Source organism: Gorilla gorilla, chromosome 8 (genome assembly GCF_029281585.2).
Source record: "Gorilla gorilla gorilla isolate KB3781 chromosome 8, NHGRI_mGorGor1-v2.1_pri, whole genome shotgun sequence".
Taxonomy (NCBI): domain Eukaryota; kingdom Metazoa; phylum Chordata; class Mammalia; order Primates; family Hominidae; genus Gorilla; species Gorilla gorilla.
The window spans coordinates 117,464,807-117,478,798 of record NC_073232.2 but is presented as its reverse complement, the minus strand read 5'-3'; the positions used below and the strand labels follow the sequence as shown (position 1 = coordinate 117,478,798).

At 39.0% G+C, this 13,992-nt stretch overlaps 1 protein-coding gene across 1 annotated transcript in view; it reads right to left on the bottom strand.

Annotated features, from left to right (window-relative positions):
- Window positions 1-13,992, bottom strand: part of SORCS3 (sortilin related VPS10 domain containing receptor 3) — a 627,364-nt gene that overhangs the window by 64,787 nt on the left and 548,585 nt on the right. The gene's annotated exons all lie outside the window — the stretch shown is intronic.

The following is a 13,992-nucleotide window of genomic DNA, read 5'->3' as shown; positions in this document are numbered from 1 at the left end:
AAATTCCATTGTTTAACGCACGTGAATACCTACCCTCCCTCCTCCTTCCTTAAAAAAAAAAAAAAAATCACAGCAGACTCATAAAAGGAACTCATATTTATGTATAGTAAAGAAGCACACCATCTGTGACTTAGATAATCAATACTGACCTTTTCAAAGCCCAGCAGTTGATTGCCCTATAAATATGAATGATCAATTGTTTCTAGAAAAATAGAAAAAAAAAAAAGGCTGATCATCCATACTCTACTCGGGTGGCGTGTCTTGCAATTACAATGCAAGACATCTATCATAGTGATGTAAAGGGGAGACCGATCATGCTGCGAACTTAAAACAACTGAAGTCTTTCACGGAATTGGATGGCTTCCATTTCAGCAAGACTTAATCACACTACCAGCCCTGGATTCTCCTCTGCCGAAGTTCAGATACTGTTATGGTGACACCTACAAGATTAACTCTCTTCCTGGGTCATTTTCTTATGCTCTCTAAAAGATGAGGATGCTTATGGGAAAGGTAGAGACTGACAAAACTTGTGAAATGAGGAAGAATATAGAGTTGCTTTTGTAGATCATCCAATTTACAATACATCTCAGGATCAATTTTGAATGTGCTTCAGATAAAAGTTAAATAAAACCTTTTAGAGGCTTATCTAAAAGAAAATTAAGCAGACTTTGAAAGAGAGACAGGATCTCTCCTTTAGTAAAACTACATGGGTTTTGTGTGGATCTAAGCTCAGCATAGGGTAGGAGAAACTCTGAGCCTAGAATACCCAACATATGCAGCTGACACTGTGGAGCAAAGCAAACCTAAATCCCTCTCCCTGGGTTCTCTCTGTTCTCTTGTAGTCTTGCTAAATCCAGTGGTTTCCAAATCCAATTCATCAATGCCAGGTCATCCACTAAGGTATTCCCATTTCTTAGCTCTAAATTCATTTTACATAGCAGTCAGTCCATTTTAAATCTTTAACAAAACAGCTCTCTCTTATCAAACATTCTTGCTTGTTTGAAGAGAGGACAGTTAAACTGATAAGCCTCATCAAGGGAAAACAAAACAAACAAACAAAAACAGTGGGAGGAGACCTTGACGGATATCTTTTTTTTCTCTATCCAGCCTTCAAAACTCTCACATTCAGATACCACTTCCAGCAGTAAGTCTTCCCTGATTGGAATACTCCTAGTGCAGGATGTTAATGATGCTAAACCATATATTTCTGTTGACTCCACATAGTTCAAATTTACTTCCTGGATCACAAAAAACGTCATATCAGATTAATCACATTCCTTTCTATTAAAAGTTTACTAGGCAGACAGAAGAGGAAACTGTGAAGCACATGATTTACCTGGATACCAGCATGGCATTTGAACAGGGTCTGTCATAGGAATCTTGACAAAGATTGAGAAAATATGAGCCAGGTGCTTGGTAAAATTATGTGGCTGAATAGTACCTAATGAAGACATTAAAATCAACCAAGAGGGAGGTGTGAGTAGTCCGCTGCAAGGTTCTGTTGTCTGCTCTTTCTTGTTCATCATTTTTATTAACGACTTGAAGACATGAAAATAATGGTCATCATTGGAAATTGAATTTTTTGATGACATAAAGCTGGAGGAAGCCCTCAATATGCTCAATGGCAGAAGCAAGACTCAATAAGGTCGTGACAGACTAAAGAGCTAGGCTTAATTTAATAAGGTGTGATGTAACCTAGAGAAATGTTAGCTAGATCCTCTCCATGGTAATTACATAAGTACCAGATAAAAGAAATGGGGCTTGGTGCTTTTCAGGTTTAATAGTAATAATAATAGCAGCTTAAGAGTTTCCACACACAATGTGAACACTTCAAGGAGACATAAAATATTTAACGTGATCTTGAAATGCATTAACAGAATTATATGTATTATCTAGAACCAAAGAGGCAATAACCTGGTTTTTTCTACATTAACCAGATCGCCAGGAAAATTGTGGTTGCTTTTGACTGTTACCATTCAAGAAGGATATAGACTGAGTGTTTGAATCTACAGCACATATTTGGGCTTTGGTAGTGGTGGTGAAGTATGAATCTGCTTAAATTTTAAACAAACAAAAAAGTGCTTAATGGCACATATGTACTCATCTATAAATAAAAATCACATATATTTTATCAGATTATTCAAAGGGGTTCATAGTTCCTAAAGTTTAAGGACCACTGAAGAAGAGAGTGACTAAGATGGTACACTGCATTGAATGGTAACCTGCAATAAGATATGACCACTTCCTATTCCCTGGAACTATGAATGTGACCTTATGTGGGAAAAGCATCTTTGCACTTATAAATCAAGGGTCTTGAGTTGAGATCATCTTGGATTATCAGGGTGGGCTCTAAATCCAATGACAAGTATCATTATAAAAGACACAAAGATGAGTAGCATGCAGTGAGGAGAAGGCCATGTGAAGACAGAAGCCAAAATTGGAGTTATGCAGCCCAAGCCAAAGAACACCTGGAACTGCAGGAAGATGGAAGAAGCAAAGAATGAATTCTCCCCTAGAGCCCCAGGGGAGTAGAGGCCTGTTGACCTTTTGATTGTGGACTCTAAACTCCAGAACTACAAGAGAATAAATGTCTGTTCTTTTAAGCCACTAAATTTGTTACAACAGCCACAGGAAACTAATACAGGTGGCAATATGATCCAAGATCACTTTCATCTACCCAAACTGCGGTGTAAGAACTCAGGCTAGTTAACCTGGACATGACTTAGGAAAGTGCAGTGAGGGAAGAGCAGCAGGTTGATATTCTAGGGAGCTCTCTTGCATGAAAAAATAAAAGTGTGGAAGTTTATAAAATGTGAGACAACTTTCTTTTCTGTTTTTTTTTTGAAACGGAGTTTCGCTCTTGTTGCCCAGGCTGGAGTGTAATGGTGCAATCTTGGCTCACTGTAACCTCCACCTCCCTGGTCCAAGCAATTCTCCTGCCTCAGCCTCCCCAGTAGCTGGGATTACAGGCATGCACCACCACACCCAGCTAATTTTGTACTTTTTTAGTAGAGACAGTGTTTCTCCATGTTGGTCAGGCTAGTCTCGAACTCCTGACCTCAGGTGATCTGCCCGCCTCGGCCTCCCTCCCAAAGTGCTGGGATTACAGGCGTGAGCCACCACACCTGGCCTGTGAGGGAACTTTCTAACAGACAAAGGTTCTAACAACAGGAGCAAGAGATGCTCAAAAGTTAGTAAGCATAGAAATTCAAGCTCAGGCTTGATCTATGGAGCAGCATGCAAGCATCATCCATGTGTACAGCCTAACTGACTCTGAGCCTCTAAGAATGTCCATGTTGTTGGTCTTTCCAACTCTTTGAGATATCCATTACTGATCTCAGAGTGCTCATTTCAGGACAGAACACAAGAATAGGTGCTCAGTCAGGACTTACAGACTTGTTCAGATTGTTCTGTTTTGCAATCCTCACAGGTACATTCCTTTCATGTACATTTCTTTGGCTTCTTTCCCAGATTTTCTTATATTGTGTTTCCCAGGTCTTTCTCCATACTGTAAACTGATACACTAATATGTTCACTCAGGAGTGTGCTAGTTTCCTCTCCCGGGAGGTCACTATCGTGTATCAGATGCAAAATTTTAATCACTTAAACACTGGTAGGATTATGAGCTTTGCTCATTTTCTCAGTGGGCCCCAAATAAGATCAGTGGGGTAAAATCCCCTGGCAACTTTCAGACGTTAATGTATTCCACATCGATCCACCCATTGTCAGCTTAGGGAAGAGCAAAGTTCATTGTGGTCCCTTTCCTATGGGGCATACATGACTCAGACACATGGTCTCTTTTGTATAGACCCAGCTTCCCTAATTCTGTTCAATATCACATTAATTCATTGCTCTTCTGATTAAAGCTTATGGAAGCTGAAGAAATGACAGAAACATAGCAAAAGAAGCAGGGGATGAAATTAAGAACTAATTCAAATTCAAATATTTTTCTTCTCTTTTCATGAATACCCAAGGAACAGATGTTAAAATTTACAACAAGATCTGTGGAAGTAAGACACCAACAGAGAAATTGAAGTGGGCATCATCATAAACCATGTCCATCACTTTGGAGTGATAAACACTGAGAAGGTCCTCTTGATCCTGAATTAGGAAAAGAGAAAGCCCAGACCGCTTCTAATTGATAATAATAATTTTGAAAATAATCAAGTTCCAGTAAAAGTTTCTCATCTGCCAGAAATACTCCTCTTAAGTTAAGGAGAGCCTATTACCAGCAAAATAGGTACAGTACACTTCTCATATGTGTAGTACTTTTACGGGGGGAACAAAGTGGTTCATGTATCAATAGAATATTAAAGCCCAAGAGCTAGCTAGGATGGAAGAACCAAAGGCATGGAGCATCTTTAAAAGGATACTATAATTCTCAAATCGGGCAATACTTATTTCAAAAAGTCCTCTGTGATTCCTCTGGCAACACTGAGCTCTTTCTTCAGAAGCTCAAATGGTCCTGTTATCTCTAGACCAGAGGTTCTCCAATGTCTACATCAGAATCACCTACAGGTTGTTAAACATAGAATGTCTCACTCCCAGAGTTTCTTATTAGTACATTTGAGGTACCTAAGTATTTGAATTTCTAATAAGTTCCAGGCAATGCTGATGTTGCTGGCCCCAGGACCGTATTTTGAGAACAACTTACCCAGACCATCAATTTAGAATTTCAGAAATTTCCTGTATCTTTGGTGAAATTTTTGTCAACTAATTAAAAAGCTTCTTAAGCCTGGGGATACTTTTAGTACTTCTCTGTATCCTACGGAACCTATCAACAGTAGTTGCTTGAAAAAGAATGGTTAATTGATCATTGAATGCCAACAGAAAAAAAACAAGGCAATTCTAGAGCGTGAAATTTTATTCTCAGGTCTTTGGCAAAGAGAAACAAATTCTTAGTATGGCCAAACTCACTGTTATTAAATCCCACTTCCTTGCAATTACCAAGATAAACTATTTTGACAGCCTCTTTCAGAAACCCATTGCTAGCCCCCTTTTGAACTCAAAGCATATTTTCACCAACATAATCAAACCCCCATCATGTGAGATAATGTGGGTGAAAATTTTGAAAATCACAGTAGACAACAAATGTTTATTACCATCATCATCATTTTTACTGTTGGAATCCTCATAGACTCACCCAAGGACTTTCTCATCAAGGACTTTCAACAGGCTTGGCTCAAAATCCTTTCATCAAGGTACGTACTAACTTCATATGCTGGGACTTTCTTTTTTTATTTGATATCTTCCTAGTGAGCCTTGGAGAAAGTGAACACCTCATATATAAATATAGATGACCACCTGGAAACAGGTAGCCTACCCTTTGGTTTCCTGAGGAGGTTGCTCCCAACCACAGGAACAAAATAAATGAATTCTCTATGCTATTTCTCACTATATAGATTTTCAGAAAAAAAAGTCAATTAAAATTTATAACTCCCATTTTTCTCTTTCCTTTTACCTTGCCACTTGGATTTTTCATGAGAGTATTTGACAACCACTCAAGATTCACCTTCTTGGACTCTACAAACTTAAGAGGCCATCTCTGTTTTTTCTAAAACTCCTCTGATTCTAAATGCCTACACTGCTAACATGACTCTGGTTACAGATGGTCTTCCTGTGCTCTTGAATTGTTGTTAACATATGGGTGGTCTGGGCATGGTCGCAAGAGTACTGGGCAGGGAAACAGAAGACTTGGCTTTTCCTAGACATGGTCTGCCATAAAATTCAGTAGGTGACCTTGAGAAAATCACTTCATCTCTCAAGGATTCATCTTTTTAATAAAAGATTATTTGAAATCAGTGACACGTGTTCAAAGAATGAGTTGCAGAAATAGCCTACCGGGAATGTGGCCCTTTCGAGACCATTTCTAAGAGTTTATTTTCTTTCAATCCCCATGTCTACCTCAAAGTACACCTCAATGTCTACGTCAAAGCTATCCATCTCCTGGTAACCCTATACACAAAGGATTTATCTATTACAGTCATTCATCTTTGTCTGCACTGGTACTTCTTTCATATAACAGATGCTTAATAAATACTTCTGGGTTGATTAATGATAGAATTAATCTAACAAAATCATTCACTTCTTCCAAAATTGAGGTAATAGCTTCATCTGCCCTTATTTCTGGGTCAAAGAATGTGGCTGAGTTGTGTATCATTTGGAATACAGAAGGACAGAAACAATCTCAGGCAAGTAATTGCAGCAAATGCTCTGTCCCTTGTCACCCTGGACTGTGCTAGGATTTCCACAAACAAATATGATTTGCTGGGACCCTAAATAACCCACCTCCTTTAATCCACCATTCAGGCCTGAGTAAGCCTTTCAGGAAGGGGAGTAATTAATTTGAGGGAGGGAGGCGGTTCACAAAAATAAAAGACCTCATTAGAATTCTATACACAGAGAGGGTTAGCTACTCATTAATTAAATGATTTCAAAGGGGATCTCTGTATATAATTGCTATAATTTAGGTGGAAAGAATGCCACACTAAATGTAATTAGAGGACTAGGCTCTGTAAAGATGTTTTCCTCTTTATAGGAGAGCAGCCCTGGGTTACTTGACTCTCGCCTGCCTAGTCATTTGATTCTTTTGTAGCCTCCCAATTATGTCAACTTTTATGCATAGTTATGAAAGCTGAGAGAAGTTTCAAGAAGAGAATGGTTGACCACAATCCTTCAAGAAAGAATCAGAATTTGTTCCTAGGAAGCCACTAAAAAACGTCGAAAAGGAAGAACAAACAGTGCTTTGGGAGTTATATTAGTGGACTTCACTGCAGGCTGACTATTGAGTGCATCTTTGATCAAACTCAACTAAGATAATATTGTTGAGGTTGATTTGCCATTGACTCACAACTGGGACGTCCTTCTTTTCTGTCCTCAGAGACTCCAGTGCCTGCAACTCGAGTTCTTCTAACCACCAACTGTCCCATTTCCATCTGCCGGAATAACATCTTCAGAAACAGAGCAGGGCGAAGCCGACTCTGCCAGCCCCTTCCTGAGTTTCTTCTTTCTGTTACTGCCTTGACTGGACTGTCAGTCTTCAAGAGACGCAGTCTTCAACATGCTTTTCCTCTGCTTGGGATGGCTTACCCCACACCTTGTCTTGTCCAACTCCTACTCATTCTGTAAGCCTTAGGTCAAAATACAGGTAGTAGGTTTTGATTGGAGGATAAAAGGGGCAGGAGAAAAGCTTTTCAAATCTAAGTATTTTCTAGAGACCATCCTTATTTCCTCTTTAAGAAACAAAATGATTCATAAAGAACTCACGGTTTTGTTTCCAAATGTATGAGGTTTCTTCCTTTTTCTTTTCAAAGGCATACAAATGTATTAATGTGAGTATGGGCATGGAAGTCATATAGAATATAAAAAACTCTGAGGTTTTTTATTCTTTGTTTTCATCACCATCATTTTATTTAAAATCTCTAATTTAATTGCAAATATTTAAAGAGAATGTGGTTTCAATGATAATCAGCTCTTTGAAAGTAGTCTAGACATTGTATTTGGCTCAGTGTATGGTCAATATGTTGAAATATATTAAATGTTTAGGAACAGGGCCGCACAGCAGGAGGTGAGCGGTTAGGGAGCGAGCATTACTGCCTGAACTCTGTCTCCTGTCAGGTCAGCTGCGGTATTGGATTCTCACAGGAGCGTGAACCCTACTATGAACTGTACATGCAAAGGATCTAGGTTGTGCATTCCTTATGAGAATCTAACTAATGCCTGATGATCTGAGGTGGAACAATTTCTTCCCGAAATCAATACCCCCCACCTGCACTCTCACCCATGGAAAACTGTCTTCCACGAAACCAGTCCCTGGTTCCCAAAAGGCTGGGGACTGCTGCTTTAAATCAAGCTTTCTAATAATGTTATTCAATATTCAAAATCATACTAACCTTTGGACTACTTGGTCTGTTGGTTTCTAAGTGAGGTTTATCAAAATGTTTTCCTACGATTGCAAACCTTTCATTTCTCCTTGCATGTTTTATAGTCTTTATATTATATAACCACAAAACTGTACAGGTTTTGAGATTATTCTATTTTCTTGGTAGGTTATTCCTTTTACTTGTAATTCAAATACTACCTTTCTATTATGTCCTCTCTGATCCTTCCTCCTTGCTTCTTTTCCTTCCACAGAAGAAAATAAAATCACTCTCCTCTGAATTTCTGTAGCATTTTATCTGTATTTTGGGTATGACCCACAGCACTTCCAAAATGTATCAAAAATCATAGCATATGTACATAAGTGTCTTATTCTCTTTGCTAGATTTTAACTTCTTAGAACTTTGCAACTCACATAAGTTGTGCCTTATGCATCACAGGTGCTTGTCACATATTTATTGTCTGAGTGGCTGTAGAATAAAGTGCTTAAGCACAAAAGTGTTCATATTAGATGGCCCAGATGAGAGCCCCAATCCTGGAACTACAGAGGGTTCCTTACACACTTTAAACTTACTTTCCTCATGTGCAAAATGAGGATAATAGCAGTATCTAACACGATTTTGAGTTGTATTTTATAGTGATTGCTATAAATTAACAAATTAATAATTTTAAACAATTATTAGTATGGTTATATATTATGATTATTTACTTTGTCTTTGCTGGATGTCTAAGAACTTTGTGGGCAGACAGTGTGCCTCATGCTTTTATATCCCCATGATCCATACCCATAAGACTTTGCAAACAGTAGATCAGCAGATCTCAGTCAAATAACAATAATAATTAATATTACTAGGCCAGGCACAGTGGCTCAAGCCTGAAATCCCAGCACTTTGGGAGGCCGAGGTGGGCAGATCATGAGGTCAGGAGTTCAAGACTATCCTGACCAATATGGTGAAACCCCTTCCCGTCTCTACCAAAAATACAAAAATTAGCTTGGTGTGGTGGCATGCACCTGTAATCCCAGCCACTCAGGAGGCTAAAGCAGGAGAACTGCTTAAACCCAGGAGGCAGAGGTTGCAGTGAGCTGAGATCTGCACTCCAGCCGAGGTGACAGAGCGAGACTCCGTCTCAAAAATAATAATAACAATTAACATTACTAATATTAGTGAAAAATTATTGAACACTGAGGGTATGCTAACCACTATGCATGGATCATCTCATTTTATTCGTTATTCCCATTTAACAGATGAGGAAACTGAGGTTCAAAAAAGCTAAATAACTCATCTGACAAGGTTACACAGCAAGTAAATGATGAAGCCAGGGGTCAAACTTAGGCATTTGTAGCAACCATTCTAAAACAATTCTCAGCAATGTGTGTTTTCAGCAAGGCTGTTACTCTTTTTTAAGTCCTTCATGACTCATTAGCAATCATTTAACTGCATGCACATTTTGGCACTGAGGTATGGGCAATGGGATGCTCTCACCTCCAGCTCCTAATAGCCTGTTTGCATAAAAGGCAGAAATGCCTTGAAATATATAAAACTGAAAGTACAGTTGGAGGAAAAAAGGAGAAATCTGCAGAAAAGAGGTTATCTAGAAAGTTCCAATTATGACCCTATTTGTCTCAACGGCTAAAGCATCTACTGCATGAAGAATTATGTAGTTGACTCTGAGCTATGAGTCTTTATTGGCTTAGCCTCCAGTTGGGAATCCCTGAGGCATACAAAAGAACAAACGGAATTATAAAGTTTCAGTGCTGGAGGGGTCTTTACGGATGAGCTTCTGACCAACCTTTTCACATGCTAGCTGGGGAAACTAAGGCCTGCTCAAGGACACAAAGATCTGGAACCCAAGTCTCTTGACAGCCAGCTCTTTCTTCCAAGCTGACTGCTCTTCATGGGAAACTTTCGGCTTGCAGAGTCATGGTGTGCCATATGTGACCACAGCACCATGAAAACTTGAGGAATGCAGAGTAGAGAAGTGATTCACATCCAGGACTGCAGTTAACTAGGAAAGGCTTCAGCCAAGACTTACTTTCCAGATTTCACTGCCTTTTCTCCCAGGCTCCTGCGCCTAAAGGGTGCTCTGCATTTTCCAAACTCCAGCCTGCCATTCTGTAACTACAGATGTGCACTACCAGTTTCTTCTAAGACAGAGGATCTTTGATGTGCTAAGACGTGGCATTCCCCTGCACAGCCTTTCCCCTCACATTATTGGATCAAACGAATCATCAGAATGACAGGGACAAAGATGAAATGAGCCTACTCCTATCCAGAGACAGCTTAACTATGCTGCTCATTGAGCCACTTGCGTGGGTGAAAGTCAGAAATACTAGGGTGCTAGAGTCTAAAATGGGTTTCATGGGTAGCCAGCAAGCTGAGGGCAGGCAAAGACCCTCAATTTACAAATAAAGAACCCCTGCTAGAAATGAGGGAAGAAGAGAAATTCTCACATTGGTCCAGGGGTTTTCCCTACATTCATATGTAGATAAATGAACTGTAATCAACTGCTCTCTAGTGACCCACTCTGGCTACATACAACTTCTCCCTATTGACACACTGGATTTATTTCTCATTCTTCTAAGCAAATAGTTAAACGTGCTGTGGATTCCGGTGAGTCATACACCATCTCCTCTACCACCTCCATCCAGGACTCAGAATTAGCCATTGCTAGGTAACCACAAATCCCGACTCAATCCTTTCACCCAGCTTCAACTCCTTTTACTGGCTGGATGTCATTAATTTGAGAGCAAATTATTACAAACCTGGAAAACAGTTCTAAAATGCCTGCAGATTTATGATGAAGTCATTTCACAAAAGGTCACAGGCAACCCTGCTATAATTAAATCTTTCATTAATTTTTAAAATACACAATAACTTACAAATGCAGCATAAATTAACCAGACGACCTTGAAGAAATTAGAGAACTGTTTCAGCAGAAGCCACTATTTAGCAATTTCCTGAAATTTTATTTTACAAGTAGAATTTGTCTATTTCCCATTCTTACCTCTTATTGGGTTCTAGTAGTATGTTTATTTGAAATGATCTAGTATTAATTTCATCAGGGCATTGGTTAGCACTGGGAAGTGATGGTACACAGTTGAGGCTCTTTCTTCCTCCAGATCACAACCTCAAAGGGAGAGTAAGAGTGACCCACACCATCATCAGGATAAACTCAAATGCAGCCCCTCCCTTTCATTATCTGGGAGATGATTTTTTAAAATGTCATTTTAAATTTATCATTTTGATAAATGATTTCCCTTTTTCTCATTATAAAAATAATGCACTCTCATCATGAAAAATTTGAAAACTAAAAAAATCTGTAGATAAGAAAATAAAAGCCTCACTGGAGGTAATGCTTTTAATATTCTGTGATGTTCCTTTGATTCATTGGCATGTTATTCTTTCTCAGGCTAGGCAAAAAGCAAAAATCAAACTGAAGCCAGGGTTAGAATCTTTGGAAGTTAGAGGTACCCTGAAGCCCTTAAGCCTTAGCACTATCTATCTCCCCCAATTTTTTTTCTCTCTTTTTTTTTACTCAGATACACACACCACCACCACCACCAGCGCAGCAGCACCACCACCATTTAAAAAGCTCAGAATTGGATTATAGAACTGATTCCATGAATGTCAGAGCTGAAATAAACCTCATTCAAAATTGATCTTTCCTCTACTGAGGATGGAAGTAGCTTTTAAAATATAAACTTCTTAACAGTGACCCTGACTATTTTGTTTATGCCCTAGCCCAGCTTCTAGAACTCTTAAAACAGTGCCTGCATTGTAGTAAGCTATCAATACGTATTGTTGAGTAAAGAAATAATAAATGTTCTTGTAATAGCAACACTTGATTCATGTGGACTCCCGAATCCTCTTTTAAATGTTCCTGTAAGAGTTCAGTTCTCTCTGAAAGGCCTGGCTCCCCATGCCTCCTTTTTCCTCTGCCTCCAAAAGCCCTCCTCCTTTCCCTCCCTCCATGAAGGAAGCTGCTAAGGACAGATTTCAAATCAAAGCAGAAAGAGCATAGTTGTGGCAAGGCCAGACATCAGCAGACAACAGCTGTTGGTCTCCAGAAATTCAGGCCACATTCTTGGCTATTGGTGTGTGTCCATGCCACCTGATTGTTTTCCCATTAGGGTGTAGATGGGATTAGTGGTAAAGGAGGTCAGTGGCTACAGGGCAAATTGCACTGAGCAAAGGCCAGACATGAACTAGACCTTAATAGAAATAGGCAGGGGATCAACAGCAAGAATCCTGCAAGTGGAGCCTTAAGTTACACAATACAATGATTGGCAAGGTGGTGGAAAGCAGCAAAGATTAAAAGGCTTGAAAATAAATATGGGGGGAAGAGGTGGGTGGAAGGAAAACCGAGAAAGAGACTAAAAAGCATTGGAAGAGAAGAAGCAAAAGGAAGAAAGATGATTTCTAAAATGAATAAAAATAAATCATCCTAGTCCAAACAACTTTGATTCTTTTCTCAAAACTAACTAAATCCCTGTAATGGGCTTGAAAGTTTAAGGTCCATAACTGTGGGTGAGAAAACGTGGTCTGTGAACCTGTAGAAGATGAGTCTGGAGTTGAGCAATGACAGAGACTCTAAGAGATGGAAACAAGGGAGAAGATGGATATTTGAGATGGGATTTAGACAGGAGGAAAGAGGGAATTTTTTTTTTTTTTTTTTTGAGACGGAGTCTCACTCTTGTTGCCCAGGCTGTAGTGCAGTGGCACGATCTCGGCTCACTGCAACTTCTGCCTCCTGGTTTCAAGCGATTCTCCCACCTCAGCCTCCCAAGTAGCTGAGATTACAAGCGCCCACCACTACGCCCAGCTAATTTTTGTATTTTTTAGTAGAGACGGGGTTTCACTATGTTGGTCAAGCTGGTCTCAAACTCCTGACCTCAGGTGATCCGCCCACCTCAGCCTCCCAAAGTGCTGGGATTACAGGCGTGAGCCACCGCGCCCAGTTAAGATAGGGAAATTTAAAGAGCTATAAGAGAGGAAGGGAAAGAGGGACACTGTGTTTTCTTACGTCATTAAAATGTCATGACGTTTCTCAGTTTCCTACTTTATGTCAATTCCTGAACCAAAAAATAAAAAGAATCAGAAAAAGTATAAAGTTCAGTACCTGCTCTTAGTTTGCCATCGAGTCCAATAGAATTACTTACTCACCATATATTTGCTGAGCATCACCTATGCACGAGGACAATTATGTTCAGTGCTATGGGAGATAATAAATAAGACACAGTTGCAAGCCTCCTCAATCTTACAGAACAAATAAAACGCCCTGGCATTCTATCTGCAAAGATAATCCACATGTAAAACAATCAGAAAATAGTGCAATAATTATTATTGCATTATTGTTGCATAATAAGAGTGCATTATTTGTGATAATGTCAATTCACCATGACCCACCAATTCCACTTCTGGCTTGCAACTCAGAGAACTTCTTCCATGTATGTACCTGGAGGCATACATATAGATGTGGTAATACTGTTTGTAAGAGCACATAGCTAGAAATAACCTAAATTGCCATTGATAAGAAAATAGATAAATAAATTGTGCATATTTATATCATGACAACATGCCATATAGCATGAAAAGTGCCTGGACCAGATGGATATGACCCCAGATAGATAATATTGAGAGAAAAAATAATGTAGAAGAATATTATTTTTATAAATTAGACATTTAAAAAACATATAAAGTGATACCACATATATTTCTATGAATACATAAGTGCTGAAATGTCAACATATGTTCTAGAAGGGGTTGTGGAAGGAGTAAGGATAATAAGTCTGAGATGGACAATAATGAAAATATCAAATCTATCTAGGATTTCCTGTATATTTTATTTAAAAATCTGAATCAAAGTGATAACAGATTAATATTTATTAATTTCAGGTGGTGGGTACACAAGCTTTGTAATATTATTCTTTGCATTATTCTGTATTTCTTAAATGTCAACAAAAACCTGTAAGACAATAATGTAGTTATGAAATTGCAGATATAGAATCCAAATTGTGAATCACAAATTTAAAATCTTACCAGAGCAGGAGGGCAACTTCAACAAACAAGGAGTGAAACGGGGCAGCCAGAGAGGACATGTGTACACCAGGTG